The sequence below is a fragment of the Puma concolor genome, chromosome B4 (genome assembly GCF_028749965.1).
Source record: "Puma concolor isolate L17-30 chromosome B4, mPumCon1.1.hap2, whole genome shotgun sequence".
Lineage (NCBI taxonomy): Eukaryota > Metazoa > Chordata > Mammalia > Carnivora > Felidae > Puma > Puma concolor.
Genome location: NC_141673.1, coordinates 88,697,620 through 88,707,469, shown reverse-complemented (window position 1 = coordinate 88,707,469; position 9,850 = coordinate 88,697,620).

Here is a 9,850-nt window from a genome sequence, read left to right as displayed (position 1 = left end):
CATGGAAGGGGTGGATGAGGGGATAACCAGGATAAAGGTCTCAAAGCCTCAGTCTTACCATTATCCCTCCACACCCCATTATGTCTCCCTTTCCTTCTTTCTGTCTCCTGACCCCCAGTGGCCTCTTCCCCACATTTCTAGGCCCTGGAAGTTGTCTCCCCCCAGCCATGGCTCACTAGCCTATACAGTCCAGGCTCAGCCAGCCTCACAGAACATGAGGACACATCAGGGCCAGCGACATCAGCCTAGCTTCTCAGCATCTTGTCCACCCAGCCTGGGGTCACAGTGGAGTTATAACCATGGTATATTTTACATTGCTACCCCACAGAGAGCAGACCCTGTCTCCTCCATCCCTCTGCCTCCCTAACACACATTCCCTAACACACTCACCACCCCCCCCAACACACACATGCACACCTGCATATTTCCTCATCTGTCTCCAAGGTTCACATTCTCTACCAAAAGATCTTGCACTTACTGAGAGCTCTGACTTATCTGACCCTCTCCTCTCCATTTTCCTGCTCCTTGCTAACTAAATGAGTATCATTCTCCTTGTCTCCTAGTAAACCTTCTGCAGTTCTGTGTCTTCCTTCATCTTGCCTCTTTTGGTCATTGATAGTCATCCATCACCTAAGTCATAGGGCTTTGTTTAGTAGTCCTTGACCACTCAGCTCACAAACATTTGCTGAGGGAGCTCCCAGAGCTGTATGCCTTTCTGTTTGGTTCTCGGCCTCATCTCCAGCTGCCAGGAACTCCCCCAGGGCAGGGCACCTGCTCCTCCCTTGGGTCTCCCCTCAGTGCCCAGCACACATATAGAGGGTAGAGTGTGTGACTCACTGATTCTGCTCCCTAGGAGAAAGGAGGTAACTGAGTAAGAAACCCAAGCAGGGACATCATCTAAGCCTACACTGCCCTGTGAGGTTTAGTATCAGGGAAGCAGGCAGCTGGAGGGAATCAATCTCTAGTGGGACAGTGTTTTCCTTTAGAAATCCCAGGACACCTGTGCATTTGTGTGTGTGTGTGTGTGTGTGTGTGTGTGTGTGTGTGTGTATGTGTGTGTGTGTGTGTGTGTGTATGTGTGTGTGTGTGTGTGTGTGTGTGTGTGTGTGTGTTCGTGTGGGAGCACACCTGACATGCAGGGAGGGGAGTGGAATATGTGGATATGAGGCTCCAGGAGTCCAGATCCTGTCTGGAGATGAGAGTACATGGGGATCTGACTTCCACACCCTCTGTAGCCCCAGCGGACACAGACCCATGACTGCAGGGATAGAGGGCAGCCAGCTCTGCCACCACAGGATGAATGCTGGATGGACTTTGGGCAGCTTCCATCCTCCCTGGGGTCCAGTGCAGAAATCACATGGTTTCCTGTGTTCTGGTTCAGTCCAGTCCCCACCCTCCCTTCTTGTCCACACTCATGGGCATTTCCTGTGTTCAGAGTTTAGAGCACTCGTTAGGCTGAACCATATGAAATTCCTGATAGTCAGTTTTGGTTTATGCAGTCAATTACTTTGGTTCTTCTCTCTTTTAAAAATCTTTTTTACACCAGGCTAAGGAGACAGGGGAACAGTTTGATGAAGGGCAAAAAATAAGAGCTAATATTTATTGAACACATACTATGTGCTGAGTGTGTTGCATCTTTACCACAGCACTAATTCTCACCACAGTCCCACGAATTATTTTTTTGCCCCTAGAAATAATTATGCCCCTGCAATTATTTCTCACCTTTTACAGGTGAGTGGGTCCAGGTGAAGAGACTACATGGGGAGTAACAGGGCTGAGATTCCAACTCAGCCCAAGACCTCCTGCTTCACCACTCCCCACCCACACACCCAGGGGAGTCCTGGAAGAGATGGGACCCAGAAGGCGATGCCTGCAGATTCACAACAAGAAGGGAGAGGAGGACACAACAACACTGGAATTCTGGCAAGGCCAGAAGAGCCCCCGTGGAAGGGAGCTGGGGCAAAGACCAGGGACCACAGCTGAAAATAGCAGCTTGTTATTTTACTGTTTACCTCCTTGGCATGACCTTAGTGAAGGACAGATGAAGGAAGAGAAGAGACAATGATACTTGGACAGCCAGGGCTCCTGCCAGGTGCCACTACTCCTGCAGACAGACAGACACAGAGACACACATACACAACACACACCTTTGCACATATGCTGCCCTCTATTCATGCATTCACACAGATGGAAAGACAAGAGCCTAGGTCACAAAGCCACTTGGCACAAAACTACCTGCATATACATCTTGCCCTCTAACACACACACACACACACACACACACACACACACACACACACACACACAAGACATGCAAAATACATCTCTAGGTACCCTCCAGTGGGCCACAATACCTCTCCTAGCAAATTCAGAACATCCAGCCTGGCTGTCAAAATCTGCCTGTCTCCATTCCCCTTCACTCTGGTTCCCCAATCCAACTGTTTATCCAGGCCAGCAAAGCTGTGTCCTGCCTGCCTTATGGTTTGTTCATCCTGCTTCACAAGTAACACAGAGAGGTTCTCTTCTTCTTTTCCTCCTCTGCCCCATGTTCTGTTGGGTTTCTCCTTCTACACCCACCCATGAGTCCCCTCCTTCAGGCAGCCTTCCCTGATGAACTAACTGACTCTGATTCTGAATGTGCCCTTGTCCTTTGCACTTGTTGGTCTGTACTGGGTGTGTGTCACCACTCAAAGGTAACTTTGCATATTAGTTGCCAGGGAGGGGAACATAAGCTTCCCAAGGGCAGGACCATTTGAGCAAGTATTTCAGGCAAATGCAGGCCTCACCCTCCAGCCTCACCAGGATGGGAAGGGAGCCCTACTACCTGATATCACAGACAGAAACATTAATCTGGGCCCCAGCAGCCACCAGGAATGTCTCCCTGTGTCACATGCTGCAAATATCTCCTTTGAATGACCTTTCAGAGCCATTTTGGAGGAAGGCACATCATCCACTGTGTCTTCCCACATTAACCTGGTTTTTAACTGGAAATACTGCTTCCCAGCTGGGTCCTCACCTTATTCTCCAGCCTCTGAGAAAACTTTGCAATTCTCAAAAATTAGATCCACCCTAAAGGACAAACAGGTGTCTCTGGTGAGGATGCTCAGAGCTGTGCTGCAGGCTGTGAAGGCGATCCCCACAGAGGATGCCAGGTGACCAGGCACCTGCAGCAGCAGTTGTAAGTGCTCCAGTGAAGAAGATGTTTGTATGGAATAAGTTCATTGTACCTAAATAAAAGAGGGAGACAAGGAGAGGCTTGAGGTCCGCTGAAAGTGCTTTGCCTGAAGAGTGTGGGGTGTGCAGAACAGTAAGCCTGGGAGCTTTGCCTCTGCATCCCTGACCAGAACTGCCCAGTGGCTCCTTACAAACCTCACACATGCACATGGGACATCGGGTCCAGGGAGGGTATGCGGCATGCCTTTTACTACAGGAAGGGGAACAGAAAATATGTGTGTCTCTCTTTTATCCCCTCATGACCTGTAACCATTCTTGTACATAGGAAGCTCTCAATAAGGTCATTGGTTCTTATTATCTAGGTCTCCCAAAATAAGCACTCAAACCAGTGAAACTCAGTCCCTTTAAATATTTCTTCTCACAGTCCCCCCAACTATCTCACCCCTTGAACCTCAGTATCTATCCCCAGGACAATTTCCCTGTCAAGCCTTCTAAGCACCCCAGTGATCATGGGGCCCCAGCTCAATTCCCAGTCATTCCAACCCCCCTCCTCCATCATTTACTCAGTGTCTCTCCCTCCTCCTCTCTCCCTTTCCAGGGGGCAACTTAGCCCCCTGGGTGTCTCCCCAAAGACAGGCAGTCACTAATGAGCACTGAGCACTAGAAGGGGAGGATCAAGGGCAGCCTAGTGGGTGGGAAGGGACTCCAGAACTAGCAGATAGGGAGTCCTGTTAGCATCTGTCAAATATTCCATCTCCCTCCAGCATCCCTGTCTCTTGACTTCTGGCTCCTGCCAATCCATCTCCCTGCTAAGTCTGATGGAGTGAGTTCAGGTGAAAACTCACAGAAGACTGGTCTTCTCCAGACCCATTTTCTCCAGGAAGGTCACTATCCCCGCCATCTTTCTTTGAAAACTCCCAAAGACTCTGGGAAACTGAGGCTGTACATTGAACCAAAGGAGGAAGAGAAATTGTTCTCTCTGTTTAATATCTTGATTTCAGCCCATGTGTCCACTGCCCTTCAACAAAAGCAGAAGTGAATACTTCAGGCAATGGCACAGAGAGTGAAATCTCAGGAAGACTATCCCAGCCTTAAGGAGGTTCTGAGTGCCTCATGAAACCGGCGGAAGTGGGAGGAAAGATGTAGTTGGATGATCAAAGATACCCTTTTGTTATATAAGGAATTTCTACTGGGGGGGGGGGGTGCTGGGCAGGGGAGCAGCTCTCTAGGGACTTGATGGGAACCTTCTCAGCAGTGACCTGCAAGGGCTCATGGGCCACAAGAGGGCAGCAGAGAATGGCTTTCCCTGCAGAGCCAGCCCTGGGCCCTGGGTGCGGAGATAGGCTGGGGGAGTCTTTGGCTCCACCAAGAACCCATGAATTTCCATTTCAGGAAAACCCTCCTGTAGCCCTTTCCACTGGCATCTCTTATTGTCTTTGGGCCCTGAAATGCCCACAACACTATGCTGTGCACACACTCACCCTCAGCACACACACCCCTCTGCCCCTCAGAGTCCCATAGCCCCTGCCCCTCTCTTCCTACTTTCTGAGCTGCAAGAGGAGCTTTCCTTCATTCATAATTTGCTCTTTTCCTGTGTTTCCAGAGCTCCTCAAAGCTGCAAACAGCGAAGTACTTTCCCCTGTTTGAATCTGGTCCCTCCTACCACAGCCTCTGTTTCCATTTCTCCTGGCATAGTTTGAAGTGACAGGGGAAACAGAGGGAAAACTGGTGGTTTCAGAACTCCCTTCTCTGAATCTGCCCTGTTGATCATGGCCCTCCTGCCCAGGAAAGGACTGACCCATCTGTGATCCACCAGCTGTAGCCCCATGTCCTTTCAGTGTCCCTACACTCTGGACCCACTTCCTTATCCAGAAGAAACTACTTCCAGGCTTGTGGATGCAGGTGCCAGAGTTCAATTTCACAAATGTGGCCTGGGCTTATGAGGCACTAATTTCAACAAGAGGATTTGAGTTAAACCCATCAAGAACTTCCCAGCACAAGGGGTCTGAAAGCTCAGCTTGTGTGAAATTCAATAAGATTGCATATATGGGCCTTCCCAGAAGACTCCAAGAGACAAGGACTTGGTTTGGACCTGTCTGGTAGTACTGACTAGAGACAACAGTTTTCTCTGTGACTGTGGTCATCCCAGCCTCAGAAGGTGGTACACAAAGACTTCTGGGGACTCTAAGGCCTCAGGCAGAATGGGTGGAGCCTAGAGGTAGGAATAGCACCCTGGTTAGATCTTTCCCTAGAACTGGGGGTAGGGACAGGTAAAGAGAGTAGGCCTGAACCATCCACTGTCTGGTCACCCTCCCACCCTGGCCCAATATCTTCATGGTCCTCCCTCGTCAGAGCAGGACCTCTGAGCTCTTCCAATGCAAGCCCGGAGTGAAGGCCTCAGGACCCAGTCTCCACCCAGCCTCCGATCCGGGACCCTGATGCCATACCCCTGTGCCTGGCAGGGCAGAGACACCCACTGTTCAGGCTACCCAATCTCCACACCCCAAGCACTAAGAGCCTTCCTGCTCTACCCTCCCACCTCACCCTACCCCATAACACAGCCTGAAATGTGCTGGAAGTTTGCACAAGTCAAAGGTATCTTCACCTCTGAGTTCAGGCTTCCCTGGGACCACACACACACACACACACACACACACACACACAGATGCACACCTGCACATGCACACACACAGATGCTCATACTCATACATACACACAGACACATAATCTCAACTATACACATATACACCCTCATATGTCACAAATATACTCACATGTATGCAACACAAAGACACTTTTCTCACAAACTCATACATTTATAGACAGGCTTCACACATAAACATATACATACTCGAAGACTCAAACAACACACCTGTGCATACATGCCACTGTATTCCTTCTTAGGATCCAAAGCCCAGTCCTTTAAATTACAGAGGCCTAGAATGTTCAGGAAAAGGAGGGAAACCCACAGGAAACCCATTTCCAGTTTCCTGGTCCACACTGGAATTCCTTTGCTATATTCTTCTTCCTGCTGCAGAATCTCTAGGACCTGGGCCCAACCATGGAAGCAGAACCTGCAGAGATAATACATTCGTGCACACAACAAACACTTTTGGGCCTCTACCTTCCATTCCCCACCTCACCTCCTGCCCCCATCCCCTGGCCTGAAGCTGAGGCAGACACATTAAAGACAACTTCTGGCCATGGTAGAGTGGAAACAACAAAAGCTCAGGATTCAAGGACCTGAGTTCACATCCTGCTTTGCCTCTTAATATGCTGTATTACCTTGAGCACTTGATACAATCTCTCTGAGCCTCAGTTTCATCACATATAAGGTGGAATTAATAAAATCTACCTAATAATTCTTTGAATATTAAAAGGCAGGTAAAGCTTTCATCAGCAAAGTGTCCACCCACAGAAAGTGACCCCATTCCATCCTCCCAAACTCTGTGCTGATCATCTCCCCAACACCCTTCCAGTCCTTCTGTCCCTGAAACAGAAACCCAGTCTCTTTCAGCCTCAGACCCTCAGTGGTGCACATCTCAGGAGACATGATCTCCAACGTGGCCAGCTCCATTCAACTCACCACCCCTACACTGGCCCCTGCCCCTCCTGGTCCATTTCATGTGGCACCCATTTGCAGGTTGCAGTTTCCTTAATAACCATTAATGGGGCTGACCATGGCCTAAATGTCTGCCCTGGGCCTGCACATCACATGGACTGAAGGGCTAATAATCCCCCAGAGAGCCATCCCAGGGAAAGTCATCATTAATTTCTGTGTATTACTCCAATTTCAAGACATTCTTTATGAACAGACAGTGCAGGAGAGTTATAGGACAGCACTTGCTGTGCTAAGCAGATGTGGAAGAGAGAGTGTGTCCCCTGGAATATAAACAATTCCTCAGATGAAACCCCATTAGATTCTGCGCTCACAGTTGGGAAGCAGCCCAGCCCGCCCCCACCCAGATGGGCACACCCAGCAGGTGCCTGGGTAAGGGGAGCAGGAATCACAACCCTTCCTTTGCTGCTCAGGTGGTCTTCTCAGCTCCCCTCCAGAATCAGGACTCAGCTGAGTGGGAAGTGGCTCTAGAGGTCCTACCATCACCTTCCTGGGACCCTCCAAGGACCCACAAACACCCACAAACTCCCTTGCTATCCCTGCCACAGGCTTTATTTCCTATATTCCTCCCAGACTCTGACTGCTTCTGAAGTGCTGTCTGTCTTTGCCTTCTCCCAGTGGGATTCTCCTCCAGTCCTTGCAGAGTACCCACCACCCTGCTGGAGGTTTATTTGCTTTGGTTTCTTGTTGCATAGAAACTGAATACACTTGGGTCTATTGGTGAACATGTTTTATACTTCATTAAAAGATTGTGCTATAACAGAACATATAGCATAACAATAGTCACCTCATACAACTTTTGTATTAAATAGGTGATCACAAAAAGTGTTGGAAAAAAGTACAGGGCATAGTACTCAGCACATGGAGCTATTATCTTCATCATTTTGTGGGCATGGAGATATGAAGAGGTAATACATAAGAGTTTTTCTTTTCCCTTAGGGGTTTTTAAATCTCATCAAGGAGACAAGATAAACACATGGAGAGATAAAGAACACGGAAACCTAAAACTCTTATTTGAGCCCTAACATGCAATTTATTTTCCTAAATCCAAGCTGTTTTAAAATTTTCAGCAGATTTCAATGCTCTAATAATTTTTCCTTCTGTCACTCATCAACCCCATGCCTCACTGCCTTACATACATCACACATTCACCCTGGCCTTTCATTTCAGGAGTTGACTGGAGAATTCTTCGGATAAAAAAAAATTTTTGAAACTTCATTTGGTGCATTTCCCTGTTTCTGGGCAGGAGCCCATCTGAAGCATTCAAAACCCAAGTGACACAGCCATACACACGGCTAGAGAGCCTGCTCCCTCCCATCTCCCCTGTCACCCTGTAATCTCAGAAAATTCTTCCTTATGTTCAGTCTCAATCTGTTTTCCTTCTATGTTGGCCTCTCTTTATCACTCGTTCTGATTGGGAATGAGGTACACAAACCCTGCAAAACTTAAGAAAATTCTGAAATGCCCACCGGGTAACATTGTTCCATTGCTTATTGCTCCAGGTCTCTGTAATTATAGGTCTCACATAGTTTGTTATTAACCCATTAAAAATCATCAAAATATCTCTTAAAAAGAATTAGTTTCGTCCCTACAGGAGTTTAAACCCTTTTTCAGCCATTGGGTTTCTCTTTAAGATTTTGAAAAATGAAATTATCCTAATTTCCAGGACAGATAGTTAAGAACTCCTATTTCAATTCCCCAACCTCCGTAGCCTTCTCAGTGTCATCGCGTTATCATGCATTTGACTAAGGGACAGTACAACCCTGAGTTGGGGCATGACTGATATGACCTCCCCCGTCCCTTTCAGGCCATCATATGAAGTAGGGGAAACAGAATTGACAGCTGTCCTGACCTACCCAACACTTGCCCCAGGGGAGCCCCTGAGGACCAGGAAGACTCCAGCATAAGCATGGCAGGCATTTTCCCAAAGTGGGCAGAGTGTCAAACCTGGCACAGTGACTGGTTTGAGAGACCTGGGGATAGGAGGGCAGCCAGGGCCCACATGTCTCCCTCTTCCCCAAATTCAATTTCCCCAACCTAGACCCCTCCTCTTATGTTCCCAATTCCAAAGTTTTCAGAACTTCCAGAGTACTCATCTGAGGTCAGACACCTATCATCCATCATCTAAGGCCAGCACTACTCACACCCAAAAGGGCATACAAATCACTTTGGATCTTGTTAAAAATGTATATTCTGATTCTGTAGATCTGGTTGGGGCCCAAGATTCTGCATTTCTAACAAGCTCCCAGGTGACACCCACACAGCTAGTCCATTACCATACATTGAAGAGCAAGGAACTAGATGACTGTAACCGGTGCTATAACTGTCTCCCAGGAGAAGTCCATCTATTCACACTGTTCTGTATGTCCTCTATATGGCAAAGACAGTCATAACTCATCCCATCCTGATTTGGGAATCTCACTCCATGGCACAAAACAAAATACAAATCGGGCTCATAAATTCCCTCCAAATGTGAATAAATACATCCCTCACAAGTGTGTCATTCTTTCATGAGTCCTAAAGGTCCGTGTACCCTAGAATTATTGTCCCATTTCTTTTCCAACTCACTTATCCATATTTTATTTTCCAAATTGCTCTATAGGCATCCTCCTCCAGATAGTGTCTCTCAACCAATACCTCTTTCTCAGTTTCTACTCATACCTTCCCTTCCAAAGTAATGATGTCTCCATCTCTATCCAGTTACTAATTTAAGTTCATTTTCCACCCCATTTGGGGGTGTCAATTTTCTCTCCCCAAAGAATCTTAGATTCTCTCACAAGGTTTTTGCACAAGTCTCTTAAAAAAGCATCTAAAGGAGTTGGTAAATATATAATAATCCTGCCTCTACAGCCTTCCCTGGAGGTACCTACTCCCTGTGAGAATATGAGAAATTCCACAAGTAAGAAAGTAGCTTCATATCCCTCCCTTCCAGGGCAGGACACATACACAAATAGAGAACACTGGTCCTCCTATGCCAACCATAAACCTCTGTCAAGAAAGATGCCTGTTGCGCCCATATTGGAGTCTGTCTCCTCTTCAGGGAGTCCCTGGAGTCAG